At 46.1% G+C, this 22,259-nt stretch overlaps 1 protein-coding gene across 4 annotated transcripts in view; it reads right to left on the bottom strand.

The window, feature by feature from the left end:
- Positions 1 to 22,259, bottom strand: part of RIMBP2 (RIMS binding protein 2) — a 234,448-nt gene that overhangs the window by 123,511 nt on the left and 88,678 nt on the right. Inside the window, exon 1 of one of the 4 annotated variants that reach the window (XM_010354984.2) lies at positions 21,195 to 21,224. The exons of the other annotated variants lie outside the window; for them this stretch is intronic. The gene's annotated coding sequence lies outside the window, so the exon portion shown is untranslated. Of the gene's footprint in view, positions 1 to 21,194; positions 21,225 to 22,259 lie in introns of those variants that run through there. 4 annotated transcript variants of the gene reach the window in all.

Below are 22,259 nucleotides of genomic sequence, written 5' to 3'. Positions count from 1 at the left end.
AATTAGCTGGGCATGGTGGTGCATGCGTGTAATCCCAGCTACTTAGGAGGCTAAGGCAGGAGAATCACTTGAACCTGGGAGGTGGGTTCAGTGATCGGAGATGGGAGATCTCACCATTGTACTCCAGCTTGGGCAACAAGAGTGAAACTCTGTCTCAAAAAAACAAAAGCCAGTAACAGGGAGAGCTACGGAAAAGCAACATTGTCTTGAAACTGACGACCCCCTACCTCATACTTCAAGAATCACAAAAAACTTAGCCAAGTGCCAAAGCCCTTCCTACCATGATAGTAAAGGAAACCCATTCAGTGACAAAGACAGCCAGGTAAAGGCACAAAGAAAACAGCAAAGGTACCAGCTTGAGCCTCCTCAAACTATGAGACTTTATTTGCCAGATTATGAGCATCCCACGTTGTCCATGCTTACCCTGAAGAAGCCCAGAGGTGGGCATGGGGACATGTGGTTCCACGAGCAGCTCCACAGGGAAGCCAGCGTTGGTCCCCACTGTCCCCTGCAGTGGCAGGCACAGATACCACCCTGACACGCATGTGTTTGCAGGCCTTGGGGGGGAATTCAGAAAATGCCTACTGCTCACCCTTCTGATCCTGTGAAGATGCTGAAAGGCAAGATGGCTTAACCTGGAAGGCCTCGTAACTGACCCTGTGTGCTACCACAGCTGTCCACCCGGGGAGGCGGACACTACCCCAATCTAATCAAGGCTTTCTGAATTAATCAGCACCACTGAAGAAATTCCGCAGGAATACCAAGCAAAATGCAGATCACCTATGTGCTGGCTGCACGCTTGAGATCAGTTCTCCAAGATGTGGGCCTGGAACTGCAACACGACAAAACAAGAGTCTGCCAGCAGCCAGCACGGGTGGCACCAGCCGTGAGAGTCCCCAGGCGGAGGAAGGGGAGGACTGTGGGGTGGAGTGGGGGGGATAATATAGTCTGACACTCTGTCTGAGTAACAAGGTTTTCTACAGCCTAGAGGGAGGCACCAGCACCTCAGTGCCTCAGATCACACCAATGCACACGGGGTCCCACACTGCAGTGTAACTGACACCCTCGCTGGGTCCGCCATCATGGGGCTTTGATGCTGTTGAGTTCTGACCACCTCTGAGTGCCAGTGGTTGAGTGTGATGACTTACGCCCCCGCCTGGTGACAGGAAGCCCATGACTCCCACGCTGCTGGGACCCTGACGGGGAGAACGTTCTGAGCTCCAGCTGTAGGAAACACCCCCATCTCAGCTTCGTGACCTGAAATAACAATCATGAAAAGAGAAATCCCAGCTTCCAGATATGTTTTTGCTTCTTCAGAAATGCATTGGCTCTGTTTTCTGGGGAAGGACATGTAAGCATTGCAATGGGATTCATTTCAGTCTCTAATCCTTTGAGGTTCAAGCCACACAAAAGAGGATTTCCCAGCCAGTGGATGCCCTCATGAGACAGGGCCTACCCTGTAAAAATCAAAACACACAGTTTGTGGAATTTAATTGTCTGCAGCCACAGACAGGAAGGATTCTTCCTTACTTCCACTTACACACCCACCAGAGCATGCTGGGGTGGGATTTGAGGACTCCTAGGGCCAAGTGTCCCTGAAATCCCCCTCCCAGGGCAGCTACACAACTGCCAGTTAAGGAGATCTTTTAATCCATTAATATCCACTAACACATTAAACAGGAACGGCCTTATTTGATTTTCTAGCTGCTGTGTTGCAAAATCATGGGCAAAAAGTGAATTCTAATAAGGATGAGGCAGGAGGGAAAAGGGCCAAGGTAAGTCTTTCAAACGCCACGGACCACAAGGAGAGGCGCGTAACACCCACGCCAGGACAGGGCCAGGCGTTCTAGAGGTCGCAGCAACCAGCCGGCCCAGGCCCCACTCTTAGGGGGCAGCTGCGACCCTGTCCCTCTGGCGGGTGCCACATGGGGACGGGAACCGGCCCTGACAGCTCTCTGTGTCTTTAGGAGCTGGGACGCTGGGTTTCCACCCAAAACATCCCTGTTTGGATATGGTGGCTACTAATTCAAAACACATACCACAAACTCCCTCCCAAAATAAACACATCTACGGCGGAATTCGACTTAAAGGTGGGACGCTGCATAAAAGCAGCTGGACTTGTGCAGAGTCCAAGAGCAGGTGGTGTGAGGGGAGGTGCAAGGAGCCCCAGGGGGTATGGACCTCCTGTGTGCAGGGAGAGGAGGAGGAGATGGGTTTCCATGTAGGATGGCCCACAGTGCCTGAGGCTGCCTCCCTTTCTGCTGTGAACTGAATTGCATCTCCCCAAATTCGTACTTTGAAGCCCTAGCCCCAGGGTGGCTATATTTAGAGATGGGTCTCTTAGGAGGTAAGGAAGGTTACATGAGGTCATGAGATGCTAATCCAATAGGGTACGGGGCTTTCTAAGAGGAGGGCGATCTTGGTCTCTCTCCCTGCCTCTCTTTCCCTCTCTCTCTCAGTCTCATTCTGCCTCTGTTTCAGTGTTTCTTTCTGCCTCTGCCACTGTCTGTCTCTATGTCTGTCTCTCTGTTCGTTTTCCTGGCTCTGTCTCCATGTCTCTCTGCCTCTCTGTCTCTGTCTCCATGTCTCTGTTTCTCTGCTTTGCCTTCCGTCTCTCCCAGTCTCACTCTGCCTCTCTCTCTGCCTCCATGTTTCTCAGTCTGAGTCTGTTTCTCTGCCTCTCTGTCTCTATTTCTCTGTGTGTGGCGGTGTCTCTCTGCCTCCATCTCTCTCTGTCCCCCACCCACCACCTAGCCATGTGAGGACACAGTGGGAAAACAGCCATCTGCAAATCAAGAAGTGGCTCGCACCAGGAATCGAACCAGCCAGCACCTTGGGCTTAGGCTTCCAGCCTCCAGGACTGTGAGAAAGGCGAGCTCTGTCATTTAAGCTGCCCGGTCTGTGGGATCCAGCTATGGCAGCCTGAGCTAGTGTGTGGCCCCTGCTAAAGCAGCGAGACATGGACAGGAGGCTTCCCAGAGTCTCCTGAGGCAGCTCAAGGTCTCATCAAGAAAGAAACTGGGTCTTCCAAAGACATTCCGTTCCCCATCAGGAGCTCCAGTTAAATCCCCATTCCAATGGACAAGGTGGCCACTTCTCTGGGTGAGAAACTGACAAGAGAAAGGAAAAAGCGTGTTCTTTCCATAACTTGTCAATTTTATTCATTTCAATAATCCCTCCACCACCATCACCACTGAGTGTGTATGTGCCAGTACCGGGCTCAGCAGGGGCCCCGGAATGAGTGGGTGAGAAGCAGCCCCTGCCCCCAGTCTTGTGGGTACAGCAGACAGCGCAGGGCGTTCTGAGTTGGGATGTCAGGAATGCCAGTTGCTATGGGGAGAGGCGAGAGGAATTCTCAGTATCTCCTTATACAGGTCTGGTCTCAGAGGTAGGGAAGAGGGTCTACCCAGCACACACACATAACAAAGGCATGAAAGGGCACAGCAAGGCCTCTGGCTCTCAGGATCTGGCATCCACGCTACAGGGTTCAAAATCAAGAACATCCAATCTCCTGGCCGGACAGGCCCCGGCGAGACACTTCCTCACGGCCTCTGCTCTGCTGGCCTCAAAGTAAAGAGGTTGCCTCCAGATGCTGGGTGGTGCTCCCAGCCCTGGAGATGGACGCTGCTCCTGAGCAGGGGAGGATTTGGACATGGGAAGCACCTCAGTGAGAGAGTGGACGTGGTAAGTAACCCATCATGTCTTTCTGATCACATGAATGCAGTCAATTCTTACGTGAATGCAATGCAGCCTCCCAAGAGTACAGCAGCTTCTTCTCTGCTCTTTTTTGTCCTCTACCTGTGGTGCCAGAGGCATGAACCAGGCCGGATTCCTGATGGCCTTAAGCAGAGCCCAGCCAGGCTGCAGTGAGCAAGGGACACACCTCACGAGTGACCAACCCCATGCACAGACCCACAGCGGAGAGGACACACCACATGCAGAGAGCTGCAGACAGCTGGGCTCTGGCTGGACAGGCACTGGGGGTAGCAGGTGTGGAGAAGCAGGAAGGGTTGGGTGGTGAGGACTTCATGAGCCCCACTGATGAATCTGTACTTTATTTAGAATGAAATGCAGAAGCTATCAAAGGTGCTTAAGTGAAATAATAGAAAAATAATATCTGCATTCGGGAAATACTGTCCTGGACATTAAACAGATTGAAGAGGGGTCAGGCTGGAGCCAAAGAGACCAATTTGCACTCATTTAGGGGACAAGTGCCAGTGGCCAGAACTGAGATTATGGCAGCAGAAAGACGAAGGCGGGCTCAGGAGTTATTAGAGCAGGTGAAATAGCTTGGCTTGGTGAGTAGAGAGGGCGGCACCACAGTCTGGCTGGAAGCTGCAGAGGCAGGGAGGAGGGAGAAAGTGCAGGTTTAAGGGATGGGGCACGTTTGGTTGCGCTGGTGCTTGGTGAGTGTGAGACCCCACATGAGGCCTGGTGGAAATGCTTAGGGGACAGTTCCCCACATGGCCCAGAGCTCAGGAAGGAGAGCCTGACCCAGACCCAGATGTGAACTGCACTGATACCAATGCTACTTTGAGTCATGGGAGGGGAGGAGCTCTCAGCAAGATTAAGGAACAGGAGACAGAGCTGGGAGAAGCCCAAGCATCACAAATGGGCATGAGCTGATCCTGTAGAGTATAGGGCAGAAGCAATGGGAAGCCAGCCCTGGGCTGTCCTAGAAGCTGAGTGGCCAGAGCCTTGAGAGTGGGGACCGGCAGGTCAGCTACTGCCCAGCATCGCAGACATCTCTGTGACCTCCAGGAGAGGTTCTGCTGATGGGATAAGCAGAGGGCAGTGTCAGTGGGTGGGAGATAAAGAGGAAGAGGGAGGAGATGCTTTTTGCAGAGCGCTGGGTGAGAAGAGGTGCAGAGAGACAAGGTCATGATTTGAGCCTTCTAGGGGCATGGATGACTAAGAAAGGTGGAGAAGAAGGCCCTGGAGGCAGTGACAGAGTCAGTAACTCCTCCTTCCTCCCACAGGCAAGTGGGTTGTGGGTGGCTGCCGGGAACAGCAGCCCTCCAGGAAGCCCAGTCAAGGCTGAGAGTGGTAACATTCATGGGGGCATTGGCAGGTGCAGACGGACACAAGGGAAAGGCATGAGGGCAGCAGAGAGAAGGACGGGGCACTTGGGGACGAGATCGTGTTGGGGGAGATGACCCAAAGAGCTCGTGTTGGATGATACAGCAGCTTTGATCCCCTGGGCTTCTACGCTGGGCCAAGAACCAATATAGGCTCTTTGCTTTCCTCCTCTTCCTTTTGAAATCTCATCCAGTCCTCCTAGCACTGCCATGTGGCAGACATTCTTGCTATCCTGCTTGTGAAGGGAAGACATTCAAGCACAAGGAGGTTAAGTAACTGAGCAAGCAGTCCTCCCAAGCACCTGGAGGGGTGGGACTCAAGCCCGGACGTGAAGCTCTCAGGTTTGAGACCCCTCCTCCCCGCCCCAATTCACCTCTGACTCTCCTTAGGAAGAGCATCGCCCAGCCACTTCCCTGGGTCACGCCTTCCCGAGGCCCAGAGGAAGGTTTGGAAATGCCTCCAGTTGGCAGGGGTGGGGGGTTATGGAATGCCTGGAGCATCTTCCCTTGCACTGGGGACTGCAGATACGGTCTTGGGAGCCTACAAAAATATTTCTGGGTGTTTTTATTTCCATGAAATCTAAAAGAATATATAAAGGAACAATTTTGTGCCCTATGCATGACCAAAGATCAACATCTACATTTGGGTTTATGGGCCCTCCTGTGCTGGCCTGAAGAATCGCCGTATTGACTGCCTTGAGATGTTGAAAGACAATGAAAGCTAACTTCAATGGTGCTTTTGTGCTCGATGAAAGCCAAATGACTTCTACAGGCTCAGGCATCAAAGATCTTGCAAGAGTTTGAAAGAGATCAGTGGTAGGAGTCGAGCCAACTTCCAGCCAACTGTACAAAGGCATTAACTTCACTTATAAGAGGAAAAGTGATTTAAGTTAAATGTCTTATGACACATTAAGTCACAGCAAGTTTGGGTTTTGAATTTTATTGGTGTCTTGAAGGTGTTTCTCTTTGATCTGCTAATTCATTTTGGCCCTTATGGTTTAGAAAAGCCGTAAAATGTTATAACAAGTTTTATCTCTGGACACATGTAATTACATTATGAATTATAAATAGCCATATTATGCTCAAACATACACTATTTAGTTATAATATACAAGTCTGGTAGAATAATGTCATATAAGAATGATGTAATTATCAATTATAATAATGTATAATAAAAATAATCTGTCAACACTGGAGTGTGCTTGGTAATATTTTTTCTTTCTAAAAAGGCTTCATAAGTGGTTCTAGCCTAAAGGCATGGGTGGGAGAGTAAAAGGAAGGAAGGGAAGGGAAGAAAAGCCAGTGGTGGGAAGCCTGGAGAGGGAGCCTGAACTAAGGAGAGGCGAAACCAACCACAGGGTGGAAGGGGAGTGGTTGCTGCTGTCCAGGGTCCTGATGGTCACTGAGCCCTACTCCTGCCCACCCCTTGAGGTCAAGGCCCAGGGCAGTCAGCTAAGTCATCCCAGGGTGTGGAGGGACCATTGGGGCTTAGAAGACCTGGGTTTGAAGCCTATCCTAACACTGACCAGATGTAATTTGGGGAAAACTGTTTAGCCTAAGTATTCCTGGCAATTTAAATGAGATAATTTATATAAATGTACTTTTCAAGTCGTAAAAGGCAATTTGAATGTGAAATATTATGCTAATAAAGGGACTGGCACTAAAACAATTGCTTCTGGTTCCCTAGTGTCAGGGGACGGTTCTGGGGGAGGCTGGAGAGAGCAACTCCAAAACTCTCAGTTCCCTTCTATTTTCAGAAACTTGCTTCAACCATGACTGATACATGCTATTCCTGATCTGTTTGATATGTCAGCATTGCACATATGCCAATAATGCAATTGCAGGGAAGCACATAGCGCTATTTAAAAACTGTGTTCCTAACACAGGTTAGAGACAAGCTCAAGTAGAAAAATATAACACATGAAGCAGATTCTCAGGCAACTTTATGACATTTACATTCACCTTTTAAATAAGGCTTCTCTCAGCTTCTGCACAGCAAAAGAAACTATTGTCAGAGCAAACAGACAACCTGTGGAATGGGAGGAAATATTTGCAATCTATCCATTTGACACAAGTGTGATATCCAGAATCTACAAGGAACTTAAACAAACTTACAAGAAAAACAAACCCATTAAAAAGTGGGCAAAGAACATGAACACAAACTTCTCAAAAGAAGACATTTATGTGGCCAAAAAACATATGCAAAAAAGCTCAACATCACCGATTATTAGAGAAATGCAAATTAAAACCACAATGAGATACCATCTCATACTAGTCATAATGGCGATCATTAAAAAGTCTGTCAAGAAACAACAGATGCTGGCAAGGCTGTGGAGAAACACTTTTACAGTGTTCATGGGGATGCAAATTAGTTCAACCATTGTGGAAGACAGCGTGATAATTCCTTGAAGATCTAGAACCAGAAATACCATTTGACTCAGCAAACCAGAAATACCATTTGACCCAGCAATCTCATTACTGGGTATATACCCAAAGAAATATAAATCATTCTATTATAAACATACATGCAAGCATATGTTCACTGTAGCACTATTCACACTATTCACAATAGCAAAGACATGGAATCAACTCAAATGCCCATCAATGATAGACTGGATAAAGAAAGCATGGTACATATACACCATGGAATTCTACACAGCCATAAAAGGGAATGAGATCATGTCCTTTGCAGTTACATGGATGGAGCTGGAAGCCATTATCTGCAGTAAATTAATGCAGGAACAGAAAACCAAACACCACAAGTTCTCACTTATAAGTGGGAGCTGAATGATAAGAACACATGGATACGGGGAGGGGAACATCACACACTGGGGACTGTCAGAGGTTGAGGGTAGGGGAAGGCAGAGAATCAGGAAAAATAGCTAATGCATGCTGGGCTTAATACCTAGGTGATGAGTTGATAGGCACAGCAAACCACCATGGCACACGTTTACCTATGTAACAAACCTGCATGTCCTGCACATGTACCCCAGAACTTAAAATAAAAATGTCTCTCAATAATTGTACTTCATCAGCTTACATGTATCTGCATGCATACTCTGACTTCCCAGTGGAAAAGAAGCATGGTTAAATTTAAATTTGTTTCATATTAGTCAGTAGAATCAGAACACAGCCAGCCCCAAAGGGAACCCTTTTCTACCAAAACAATGGGGTTGAACTTAGGAGAGAACAATGATGCCACACAGCTGAGGAGGTCAAAAATGGGAACCCTCATATATTTCCAGTGGAGAGGTAAAATGGTGCAGCCACTGCAGAAAAAGTTTAGTGGTTCCCTAGAAAGTTCAACAGACTCACTACCTTACCCAGTAATTTGCTCCTACATTTATGCCCAGAGCATTGGAAACAGGTGTGCAAATACTTATACAGAAATGTCATGGCAGCATTATTCATGAGAACCAAAATTCAGAAACAACCCAAGGGTCTGTTGACGGATGAATGGATCAGCCAAATGTGGCCCATCCACAAAGTGGAAGATCCTTCAGCCTGCAGAAGGAATGGCTTACTGATTCAGGCTACAACAGGAATGAACCTCAAAAACATCACGTTAGGTAGACAAAGCCAGACACAAACATTCACATGTTGTATGGTTCCACTTACCTGAGATGTTCAAGATAGGTAAATCCACAGAGACAGAAAGCAGATTTGTGGCTGTCAGGGTTGGAAGGAGGAAGGAAAGAGGAGGGGCTACCTAGCGGGCACAGGGTTTCCTTTGGGATGAAGAGGATGTTTTGGAACTAGATAGAGGTGATGGTCGCACAACATTGCAAATGTACTAAACGCCACTGAATTGTTCACTATAAATGGTTAATTTTGTTATGTGAATTTTATGTCAATTTGTTTTAAAGATGTCACCCAACCTCCCAGCAAGAGTCTGAAGGGCTACAAGGCATCAGAGTCCCCAACATTTTTGGCACCAGGGACCAGTTTCATGGCAGACAAATTTTCCACAGACTGGGGTGGGGGGAATGGTTTTGGGATGAAACGTCTATCTCAGATCATCAGGCATTAGATTCTCATAAGGAGCATGCAACCTAGATCCCTCACACATGCAGTTCAATCTCCCATGAGAATCTTACGCCACTGCTGGTCTGATAGAAGGCAGAGCTCAAGCGATCACGCTCATTCTCCCACTGCTCACCTCCTGCTGTGCAGCTGGGTTCCTAACAGGCCACAGACCCATGCTGGTCCATGGCCCAGGGGTTGGGGACCCACCTATAAGAGAAGAGACAAACCTATGTCCCAACAGGATGTTTCCCTGGGTGTCTCCTATTGAAAGAATCTGACCTGAGTGCATAAGTGTACAGACATCCATCCTCAGGACAGTGGAACCACTAAACACAACCAGCCACTGCATTTGGTTTTCTACCAATCAACAACAATCTGCTCCAATACTAGAGGGAAACTTAACTCGGGGAACTTACTGAGACTTGATATGTTCGCTATGGCTCCTGCCCTAGGGACTTGCAAGGGTAATTTTTTTCTATATGTGATTTTGGTATAATCTGTTGACTTTAGAACTAAACCCCTGCACAAAATGTGACTCTACCAAATGCTTGTTCAGACTACATAATGCATGGTAATTTATAAGCTATATTCCCCTAACTCCCAACAAATGATTTAAGAATGCTTGTACTAAAAATATTTATGCAATAAGGCAGTTAAGAGTAACAATTTTGCAAAGAAAAAGGAAACAATATATAGAAAACCTTATACCAAGAAATCACATAAAAAGGGTTTTAACCTATTGACTGAACATTACATTCATGCTCTGAGCTTGCCAGCTGCTACTGCATGAAGGAAAAACCTATCAATTATAACTTCATTAACGTAAAGGATGTGCCTCCTAGGATTCTGCCACAAATGACAAAGCAATGAAAAATATTTGATGGCCTTTTTAAAAAAATCACTTGCTTTTTCAAGAGCTGATTTATGAGAACTGCTGCAATATGGTGCTACTGCCTAAAGAGCTTCTGTCTTCTCACTTTCTCCTTCCAACCCAGGGTTTTTCTTCACCACACTTCAAATTCTTGAGCAAGGCCACGTTCAGTCACATGAGCAACTGAAACTGGTGGTTCTGCAAGCTGGTCCACGACGCAGATTCAGGCTGTGAACTCGGACAAATAGAGCAGCTCCTCACGTGGCCTGCTCGTTCAAGACGACCACACTTCTCTCCCCAAGGACCGATCACCTTGATCGATGACCGATTGAATTTGCCTTATGTACAGCGTGACTCAGAGACCTCCAAGTATTAGAAAATGTGTCCTTAGTTTAGATCCAAATCTATCTTCTGCTCATCAAGTGATACATCTATGGCCATAGAAATCAGACAAAATTCCTTTCCAGATGGATGTTTTCAGATATTTTTGTTAACTTGTTGAGGTAAAACACATATGAAATGCACAAATCATAGGTGTACAACTCCATTAACTTTTACAAAGTACACACACACCTGTATAATGACGATCCAGATGAAGAAGTAGGACATTTGCCGCCACCTCAAAACCTCTCTCCTGCCTCCTCCCAGCTGAGAGTCCCCAAAAGGTAACCACTGTTCTGATTTCTCACCCTATGAATGTGTTTTGCCTGTTTTTCTATTCTATGTAAATGTAATATAGATTTTTAATGTCTGGATATTTATCTCAACATTTTATCTAGGATGCACACATATCTGTGAAATGGCAGCCCTTCATTACTGTGTAGTATCCTCTTATACAAATATTCCAAGATTTACCTATTTATGTTCAACTGTTATTGAACAATGGGGTGATTCCAGCTTGAGACCATTAAAAATAATGCTGCAAAGAACATTCTTGAGCACTTCCTCTTGGAGGCATATGTACGTGTTTCTCATGACTACTCATCTAGGAATAGAACAGTGGTGCCTGCAGAGGTGTGAACATACAAAGTTCACCCATGTCATAGATTCTGTCTTCTAAAAGCCAAATGGTGGTGCTTTCAGAGATTCCAGCAGGTGTCCCTTCCATGAGAGTCCAAACCCAGACACCTCTAGGAGTTACGTCTAATGAGATGTATATGTTTAGCGCCTAGGAGTTACATCTTACGAGATGCATGTGTTTAGCTTTTGCTAAACAGCTTTTAGAAAAGTGGGGAGTGTCAAAAGGAGACATACAAATGGCCAACAGGTATATGAAAAAATGCTCATCATCACTAGTTAGATAAATGCAAACTAAAACCACAATGAGATATCTTCTCACCCCGCTCAGAAGGGCTATGATGAAAAAGTCAAAAATAACATACCAGCAAGGATATGGACAAAAGGGAACTCTTACACACTGGTTTGGAATATAAATTAGTATAACCTTTCTAGAAAACACTATGGATGTTTCTCAAAGAACAAAAAATAGAACTATTAACACCATTCCATCCAGCAATTCCACTACTGGGTATCCACCCAAAGGAAAACAAATCATTGTATCAAAAAGACACCTGCGCTCATGTGTTCACCATAGCACTCTTCACAACAGCAAAGATAGAGAATCAACCTAAATGTCCGTCAGTGGATAACTGGGTAAAGAAAATATGGTACATATACACCATGAAATACTGTCCAGCCATAAAAAGAATGAAATTATGTCTTTTAGAGCAACATGGATGAAACTAGAGGCCATTATCTTAAGTGAAACACCTCAGAAAGTCAAATATTGCATGTTCTCAGTCACAAGTAGGAACTAAACAGTGTCTCCACGTGGACATAGAAAGTGGAATGATAGGCTGGGCAAGGTGGTTCATGCCTGTAATCCCAGCACTTTGGGAGGCTGAGGCAGGCAGATCACTTGAGGTCAGGAGTTCGAGACCAGCCTGGCCAAAATGGTGAAACCCCGTCTCTACTAAAAATACAAAAATTAGCCGGGCGTGGTGGTGCGTGCCTGTAATCCCAGCTACTTTGGAGGCTGAAGCAGGAGAATCGCTTGAACCCAGAAGGCAGAGGTTGCAGTAAGCCAAGATCACGCCCCTGCACTGCAGCCTGGGTGACAGAGAGAAACTCCATCTTAACAAAAAAAAAAAAAGAGAGAGAGAGAGAGTAGAATGATAGACACTGGAACCTCAGAAGGGTGGTGGGAGGGAGTGGGGAGTGGGAGGGGAGTGGGAGGGAGTGGGAGGGGAGTGGGAGGGGAATGGAAGGGGGTGGGGGGTGGATGACAAAAAATTACTTAATGGTTACGATGTATAATATTCTGGTGATGGTTGGCTGGGCACGGTGGCTTACGCCTGTAAACCCAGCACTTTGGGAGGCTGAGGCGGGTGGATCACGAGGTCAGGAGATCGAGACCATCCTAACAAGGTGAAACTCCGTCTCTACTAAAAAAAAAAAAAAAAATTCTGGCGATGGTTATGCTAGCAGCTCAGGCCTCAGTACACAATATATCCATGTAGCAAAACTGTACTCGTGCCCCTTAAATATACGCAAATGTAGCGAGAAGTGTGAGAGTCCCCATGGCTTCATATCTTTACCAACTTTGGTGCTGTCAATGCTTCTCTGTGGAAGCCATTCTGGTGTAGCACAGTGATGCCTGCAGAGGTATGAACATAGCTAAGTTCACCCATGTCATAGATTCTGTCTTCGAAAAACCAAATGGTGGTGATTTCAGAGATTCTGGCAGGTGTCCCTTCCATGAGAGTCCAAACCCAGACACCTCTAGGAGTTACGTCTAAGCAAAGCAGCCTGGCTGAAGATCATCCATAGTGGTTAGGATTGGCACAAAGAGGAGAATGTCTACCTGTCTAGGAAAGGGTCCATCGCTCAGCTCCAGCTAGGTGTGGCCCATGAGGAACACGGGCCACCATTATTGGGGCCACCATTATTTTTGAAGTGAAACCAAATCAATATTTTTATGTAAAACATCCCCACCTGAAGATGTTGGTGACTAAGGAAAGCCAGTCTGAAGCTCACTTGAGGTTCACTGGCTGCCCTTTAGCAAGCTCACGTCAGACCTTTGCTGACCTCTGATCACTGGTTGGCTCCCTGCAGCAAGGGCCTCAGAGTGTTTCAGCTTCCTCCTTAGTGAGCAGCTGCTGCTCTGTTCTCTGGGGCCGATGAATTTATGATAATGCTTTGAAAAAAGAACCTTAATCAGCTGGGTGCAGTGGCTCATGGTCCTAATCCCAGGGCTTTGGGAGTCTCAGGTGGGAGAATCACATAAGGCCAGGAGTTTGAGGCCAGGCTGGGCAACATAGCAAAACCCAGTCTCAACTAAAAAGTAATTTTAAAAAATTGTTTTTAATGAGCTGGGCATGGTGGCACACATCTGTAGTCCCAGCTACCCAGGAAGGAGGATCGCTTGAGCCCAGGAGGTCAAGGCTGCAGTGAGCCAAGATAATGCCTCTGCACTCCAGCCTGAGCAAGCAACAGAATGAGACTTTGTCTCTAAAAATAATAATATTAATAACAACAGTGACTAACACACTGCACCAGTACTAATCTAAGCACCATTACATAGACTAACTCATTTAATCCTTGCAACAAGCATGTAAAACGCAGCTCTTATATATATATAAAATATATATTATATATAATACATATAATATATAAAATTATATATAATATGTAATATATATTTTATATATATATATATATTTTTTTTTTGAGCCAGGGTCTTGTTCTGTCACTCAGGCTGGAGTGCAGTGGTACAATTTCAGCTCACTGCAGCCTCAACCTCCTGGGCTCAAGTGATCCTCCTTTCTTAGGCCCCCCAAGAAGCTGGGACTACAGGTATGCGCCACCACATCCACTAATTTTTTTTTTTTTTTTTTTTTGTATTTTTTGTAGAGACAGGGTTTCACCAATTTGCCCAGGCTGGCCTCAAACTCCTGGGCTCAAGCAATCTCTCCGCCTCGGCTTCCCAAAGTACTGGCATTACAGGCGTGAGCCATCACGCCTAGTTGCAGCATTATTTTTAATACCCATTTTATGGATGGAAAAAAGGAGACATAAGGCATTTAAGTAATAGTGTGGAGGGTACGCACAAAAACAAGAGAGAGAGAAGCAGAGACAGACGGGCACGTGGAACTGGGGGACACGTTCTCACCCATAAACGTAAATATCATTTTGGGTTAACAGACATCATCCCCTGGTTATCCCTGGGCTCCTGAAATGCCCACGACCCCCAGAATAGGTCAACACTGTTAATCTCTATGCTTAACACTGACTGTCTGAATTTATTCCAAATAACCAAGCCTCAAGAATGAAGACCAAGCTCTCGCTGGATTTTACGAATCCCCCTCCAGTAATGGTTTCCAAAAGGTCTTTAGAATTCTTTATTAGCATCAAAAAATTTCACCATCATACCCCGACTGCACGATAGTATCTAGACTTCCATTTATTTCAGCCATAGTCAACCCTTGGGCACTTACAGATTGGCCAACTTCTGCAATAATCTATTCTCCAACCAACTGGACCCTGGAGTATACAAGTTGTTGCAGGTCCCTGCTGTCCAATATGGTGGCCACCAGCCATGCCTGGCTATTTACTTTTAAATTTAATTTAAGTCAAATAAAATCCCAGTATGTAGAGCTTAATTTCCTTCCTCTCAACCCTGGGCTGGACTTGGCGACTTGCTTCCTGAAGTGAGATAAGAGAGGAACAGCAACTTTGCAGATGCCACCTTCACCGAGTGACCATGCCTGACAGCACCAGCAGCAAGTCGCACTGATACTGTGAAGCCCCTGGCATGGCATGACGGGGAGGGCACTTCCTCTCTGGGGTACTTTTTCCAAAAGCCTAGAACCCCATTCTAATCATAGGAAAACACAAGGCAACCCCAAATTGGGAGATATTCTGCAACATATCTGGCCAGTACTGTTAAAAAGTATCAAGGTACAATAAACAAGCAGGGACTGAGAAACTCTCACAAATCTCAGTAAGAAAACTCTCAGTAAGGAGGCATGATGGCCAGATGCAGTGTGGTGCCTTGGATGGCATTCCAGGGGAAAACAATCATGCCACCAGGGCCTCTTACACCCCAGCTCTTCCTAAACACAACACCGACTGCAGCTGTGTATTTGCGAATGCTGGGGTTGGTTCCATAGAATGCATTTCAAGCAGACACCAAGCCACAGTTTCACTTATTGGCTTTACCCCAAAAGGTTTGCCTTCTGCCTCTGTAGCTGACACTCATAAGACTGAAACTTATTTTCATGAATACCGTTTTGCCACTGGCAGCGTAAGACAGGGAGGAGGGCTGGGAAAGAAGGTGGCTCCATCACCCCACAGTACAGTGCCAACAGAGATGCAGGGCAGGACCTTGGAGGCCTTCCAGCACCCCCACATGCTTGCCGTATTGCCATCAGCAAATGACGTAACCTCTTTGAAGTCTCACCTCCCTCTCCGGGAGAAATGAGTATCCTGACCCAGACCTCTGTGGGGTCATCGGGAAGTTTAAAACCACCAGCCTGTGTGAAAGATCCGGGTACATATTAGAAGGAAGATGAAGGTGGGTTTCTGTTCACCTCATGCAGAATTCTCAGTCCAGGTTGTACCCACACGGTGCATCTCAAATTGCAAAGGAAACTCTTGTCCTATCATAAATTCATCAGCCCCAGAGAACAGAGCAATGCACCCTGATTGCTTCTTATGGGAGGAAATGAGATTGCCTCTCTGTCTAGCATGGAGAAGTCATTAGCGAGGCCATGTCAGCGCTCAGCTCTAAGCTCAGATCATGCTGGAAAATGCCCCTGTGGCTGGACTCAGGGTGAAATGACTGCTAATCATAAGCACACCTGCTCTTACTCTCTCTCCCTCCAGAAGGAAGGGTGGAATTATCAACAAATTTGCTGTTTCCATTTTATTCACACAGGATCACTAGACTCCAAAAACCGACAAAAGCAAAATGCAGGTCAGTAGAACCCTCAGTGTGAAAAAACAAAGAGGGCCTCATGCCTTCCTCAGTGTGGCATGAAAGAGACGATCCAAGATGACAGCTCAGGACGCTTTTGACCACGGAGATGTTTTCCCTGGCCCCAAGTTACCAAATAGTGTCATTTGGACATTTAAAAATAGGAAATTTAATATAAAAATGAAAGAATACAAATAATATGTTAAATTGCATTCTTCTTTCTATATATTCCCCCCAAAAGTTCTTTCTGGTGGAAACAAAAAAATCAGAAAATTTGGCGATCTTGGGTCTGCATTTCCACACGGTCACAATTAGCTGTAAACGTCCGTATGTTTGTCTTTGGACCTCACTGCCCTTACCCATTTCTGGGATCCCTCAGAAACTTCAATTCAGAGAAGTGAGATGATTTAAGAAAGATCACACAACAAATCCCTGAATCACTCAGTGCCACTCCTCCAGCACCCAGCCACCTGCCCAGCTATGCATACAACTGGCCCTGCATGTACATGAATTCACACTGTCATGAAAAGCCTCCCTCCCCGTGCCACCCGGCATGCCAGAGTCTGCACACTTCAGCTCTTGAACCTCTGAGCTATAATAAGCAAGTATGTTTTCTAAAATGGCAAAATGAATTTTACAGCATTTGCATCAATAGAGTGAGTCATGAGCATTACAGAGCTGCTGCCAGGCCTGGGCAGCAGAGAACCAAATACAGCCGGCTTCCCAACCGACTTCACAGGCTCTCCCAGAGAGGCTTGAGAGTCATGGGCAGCGACAAATGTGGCTTCCTGTTCCCACTCTTCCTTGCCCATGTTGCCTGGGGATCGGGTGGGGGCCCGTCGCCATGCATTTCTAGCACCAGGCAAGGTGGGAGGAAGCAGGGTGGTCAGAGCTGGGCAGGGTGGGCCTGAGGCTGGCAAAACTGCAGGGCATGCCCTTGGCTCTGCAGAGCTCCTGGGGCTGTTGATCATCTTCTGTGGCTTTCTAGACTACACTTCAGAAAATATGGCCTGCGGGCCACGTCCAGCTTGCCCCTTTTAAATAAAGTTTTATTGGAACACATCCATAGTCATTCATTTCCAAAAATCTCTATCATCACTGAGCTTTGTAAATATACATATACATATTTACAATTTGTGTATAATGTTTATATTACTTGTTTCCTTATTTCCCTACATACATGTATTATATAATGGTGTCAGTGAATGCATACATAAAATATACTACATTTATATAATATATATAACATATAAAGAACAATGGCAGTGAATGGGATCTAGGAATATGAAGGAGGAAACAAATGTAGAGATTTCTAGAAAATGTGATCAAAGGAGGTGACGTCAGAGAAAAGATGTGAAGGAAGGAAGAGCGGGAGTGCTGTGGGCGTCTCCAGGGAGGAGCTCCAGGCAGAGGGAGCAGCACCCACAAACATGGTAATGTGGAGCAAGCTGGGGAGAAGGCGTCGTGGAAAATGCAGTAGATGAGGTGGCCAGGCGTAGGCTACGGCAGGAACTTGGGTTTTGTTCAAAAGTTGATGGAAACCAGTGCAGGGTTGAGAGCAAGAGAGTAGCTTTCATCCAATGTGTGCTTTGAAAGGATGGCCTTGGGAAGAGGATGGATGGGAAGACAGGTGGCTGGTGGACGAGGAAGGCCCTGGGCAGACGCATGGGTAGGCTGGTGTGGTTGGCTGAGACAGACAAAGGCAGGTGAATTAAGGAATCATGCGCAAGAAGGGAGGCACACGGAAGGAGGCTTTTCATGGCGGGGCGAATTAATGTAACTGCAGGGCCAGTTTTGAAATCAGCTTAGTTGTCCCATAGAACTGATGTTTATGGTTTCTTTGAAAAAACTTAGAAAATGATCCTCCCAGTCTTGAAACTTGAGACGGTTGCATTTGTCTATGATCCTCCCAGTCTTGAAACTTGAGAAAGTTGCATTTATCTTATCTGAGTTTCTTTCTCAGGAAACTGACCATCAGGTCTCCCAGAGAGCATCATGGAACTGAAACTCACCAGGTCACCGCATCTGGACAGTGACTCACCAGAGCCTCCACCCATCATGACTGCCTAAGGGACCACCTGCTTCCTGCAGACCAACTCCCTCCCTAATTCCTGTTTTCCCCACACATGGCTAAATTTCTTCCTGCTGTGTAAACCCCTACTATTAGTCGGTCAGGGAGATGGACTTGAGACTGCTCTCCCATCTCCTTAACTGCAGCACCCCATTAAAACGCTTCTTCCCTGGCAATACTGATGGTCTCAGTGATTGGCTTTCGCGTGGTGAGCAATGGGACCTAGACCAAGCCCCTGGCATCTCAGTAACAGTTTCTGGGTATTTCAAGGGGATGTGATGATGGGTTTCATGTGGGAGGAAGAGCAAGGAAGGAGTTCTGAGTTTCTGTTCTAAGAAATGCAGTGGTGTTGACAATCCACAGAGATGGAACCAGAGAGGCTTGGAAGGCTACCAAGAAGTGAGATGAACACTCTTGGCTTGCTAACATCAGCGATCACAGGATGGGAGAGGAGGGGTGACAGCCCTGCTCGATCCAGAGCAAGAGGCCACTGCAGGGCCACAGAGTTCACTCTCATTAAAATCAAAAGAAGAAAATGAGCAGAGCACACTGCACTCCTGTGCAAACTCTCTCTATGGAGCAGGCACCCTCCTGTCTCTCATCTTCTTCCCTCACTTCCCCTGCCCTGAAACTCTGAGATCAGAGATCCTTCTTCAGGTTAGCTCACACACTGCATGGACGCTTGCTTTCTCCAAGCACAGAGGGATCCCTCTAGGATTCTTTCCTTATGGTAATTCTTCATGGTGTCCACAGGTCACTGCTTTCTCTCCAGTCTGATGCTGAGGCATTTTGGCGTGTTTCTTCTTCTTATACCAAAATAAATGAAGGCAACTTGTGGATGATATTGAGTAAAGATCATGGAATGATTCATTATTTAACTGCAAATGCTGAAAACACAGCTGTACTCACTGAGCCTAAGAAAGTGACTTCCTTCCTCTCATTGAATATAGATGTTTACTCATCAGCTTATTTTAAAATGTGATCTCAATGCCATGCCAATGAAAGCCTTTTAGTCTATGATTTCTTTGCCAAGGGAAATTGGAAATGTTTTCTTTGAAATGTTCTAATGCAGGCATCATCTGGCCATGGAGTTGAAATTGTTATCAGGAGCAACAGCTGAACAGCACCAGAAGCAACACTTACGTCACAACTTCCAGGTGCCAAGCCACGCTGCAGATACTGTATTTGTATTATTGTGTTCATTCCACTCATCTAATAAATGTGTGTTGAACGCTTTCTAGGTGTACTAGCTCATGGGATGCCTCTAGGTAAACTAAGCAGAGGTTCTCTTCTGAGCAAGCTAATGCCCCCTTGGCAGACCTAGCCATTGGGCTGAGTGTTGGCAAGGTGACTTTTGGCACAACCATACTCAGGGGCTCTAAGTGGAGGCATCATCTCAGCACTGGGGGTACAGCAGAAACCACAGAAAGCAAAACCCCTGCTATCATAGAACTCACACCCTTATTGGGAAAATGTAGACAGAAAAGCGGTATGTCAGGTAAAAATATGTTCTATGAAGAAGACAAGATGAAGCAAGCACAAAGAGAGAGAAGAAAGGATGCTGGCTAGGAAATTTTAGAGCAGAGGCCTGAATGATGTGAAAGAATGGCAGAGGGGGTGGTGCATGCAAAGGCCCTGAGGAAAGCAAGTGCTTGGGGTTTTGGAGAAGCAGCAGGAAGTGACTGTAGTCTTATGGGGGAGACAGATGGGTGACAGGACCCCTACATATGCACATTTTCCATAAGACATCAAATCTAGTCTACAATACTCTTGCTAAAGTTCAAACCAGCACCATCAGTTCTCCCATTCCCTTAGAATCCGAGGTGAGTTTTTATCACAAATTATCTGTTGAATCACCTGCCTTTGAAAACACACATAATCCTGCTGCAGAAAAAGGAAACAGCCAATCAAATTTGAGAAGAGGGTGGGAGATGAGGGAGAGTTCCTGAACTTCACAGTTTTGAAGAATTATTAAAGGAATAATCTTGTACTTATCAAAAATGATTTGCTCTGCACAACAATACTATTCTAATATCCACAGTCAAGGAAGGAGAATAGAGGCCAGCAGCCCAACAAGACACAAGCAGTCATCAGTGTCCTCGTGACTCTAGACACAATCTGCCTTGACCAAGACAATTCAACCTCTGGGAAAATGAATTTCATTCAATGGGACCCCAAGTTTTCCATGGCAAATGGGAAAAACATTCTTTCTGTTGTAAATAGGAACACAACTAGTTTATGAGGATGCTTTAAGAAATGGAAAGCCGGCCGGACGCGGTGGCTCAAGCCTGTAATCCCAGCACTTTGGGAGGCCGAGACGGGCGGATCACGAGGTCAGGAGATCGAGACCATCCTGGCTAACATGGTGAAACCCCGTCTCTACTAAAAAATACAAAAAATCTAGCCGGGCGAGGTGGTGGGCGCCTGTAGTCCCAGCTACTCGGGAAGCTGAGGCAGGAGAATGGCGTAAACCCGGGAGGCGGAGCTTGCAGTGAGCTGAGATCCGGCCACTGCACTCCAGCCTGGGCGACAGAGCAAGACTCCGTCTCAAAAAAAAAAAAAAAAAAAAGAAAGAAAGAAATGGAAAGCCATGGTCTACATTTCCATTGTTCCTCATTCATCCATTAACACAACATTTCTGTGGATCTTGTGAGTGGGTTGCTGGACAAATCTGTGGGGGTGAAGGGTTGCTGACTAGTGGATATGTAATTTCTCCAAATTAGGCTGTCAATTTGTCCTTCCCATCTCTCAGGGGTGGATGAGGAACTGAGAAGCTATGAGCTTGTCGTTCCCACATTTATCTTTCAATATTCTGCTCTAGTGAGGCTGTCAGGCTAAACGCCCTTCCAGAAAGATGACTCTAACTTTCTCCTCCATGGACAGTGTACTTGAATGGTGTTTCCTCACTCCTTTGTCAACATCAGCATTAGCATTCTTTAAACTATTGATTTCATAGGGAAAATCCCCATTATCTTGCTATTTGAATTGGTTTGTAGCCCTTGACATTTTTCATACACTGATTAGCCATGTGCCCCCACATATGGCCACTTCTTTGGTAACCATTATCTCATGTTTTGGGAAAAACACATTTTAAAAAGTTTAAAGTACTTGTTTGGAAAAGGAAATGGGAGTTGTCTTTCTAGTTCAATAAACATTCTAGCCCATACCAACCGTATTGCTGCAAAAAGAGCCAGGCCAGCAGAAAACAGAAAGGGCAGGTAGACCAGCAGGCTGAAGAGGCAGTGAGCTTGGAGATTCAAAGATCTTCTCCAAAGGTGAGCCCTATAGATTGGAAAACATGAAGATGCCTCACAAGGAATCGGCCATGGAGAGCGATGAGGGCCACCTCTTTTCATTAAAAGGAAGATTTCCTCCATCCCCCCAGATCTACAGGAGCCCAAGGAGATGGCACCATGACCACATGAATTTGGCCACATCATGAAAATAAAGTTGGGTGCACCAGGTATTAAAAAAAAAAAAAAAGTGCTTTCACCTATGAGTTTCAGGCACTGCTGCGTCTTGACAGTCAGCTAAATGTTTTCCTTGCTGCCAATTTAACAGCAATTTAAGTCACTTTATGCCTCTTGAGCTTTGGAAACCTTTCCTGCTAGGGACTCAGGATCCCGATTTAATAGAATGTTCCTCTTGAAGGCATTTGGTCGGGTTGTCACTGCTTTAACCTGGTTTTGTTTTCCTATGCAAACCACCTTTTGATCACTCATGTTCGTTTCTGAAAGAAATTTTAATTAGATCCCTTGGAGAATCTTACCTAGCCTGGAACCTACCATTCTTGTCTCAAACACCTAAGGGCAGTTTTGCCTTTCCCCCATCTCTCCATTTATCCAAATTCTATCTGTAAGGCCTTTTGATGTCCTTCCTCTTCTGTCCTGACCACCTTCACTTCCTGGCAACACACTCCACCCTCTCACTGCCCTGGAAGGGGAGGAGATACCTCTGCAATATTGCTCTCCTTCCCAATAGGTGCTTTAGTTAATCTGTTTTGTCTAGCGCTGCGTTTAAGCCACGCCGCATGGGAAGCACTCTGCTGCTTCTTGGGACAGGGTTGGTCAGCTGGTCCAGGGTCCCCCTTTAAGCCTGATCCTACCCATTGATGCTGAGATACAGTAAGCAGGACAACCAGCAAGACTGCCGCAGAGAAGACACCACTCGCCTCCCTCTCTCCCTCTCCCTGAGCTCTCACTCCTTTTAGCATCTTAGCACGCTGGTCATTTTTTA

Source organism: Rhinopithecus roxellana, chromosome 10 (assembly GCF_007565055.1).
Source record: "Rhinopithecus roxellana isolate Shanxi Qingling chromosome 10, ASM756505v1, whole genome shotgun sequence".
In the NCBI taxonomy this organism is placed as follows: domain Eukaryota; kingdom Metazoa; phylum Chordata; class Mammalia; order Primates; family Cercopithecidae; genus Rhinopithecus; species Rhinopithecus roxellana.
The sequence above is the reverse complement of the archived record's forward strand: the minus strand, read 5'-3'. Positions and strand labels throughout refer to the sequence as shown.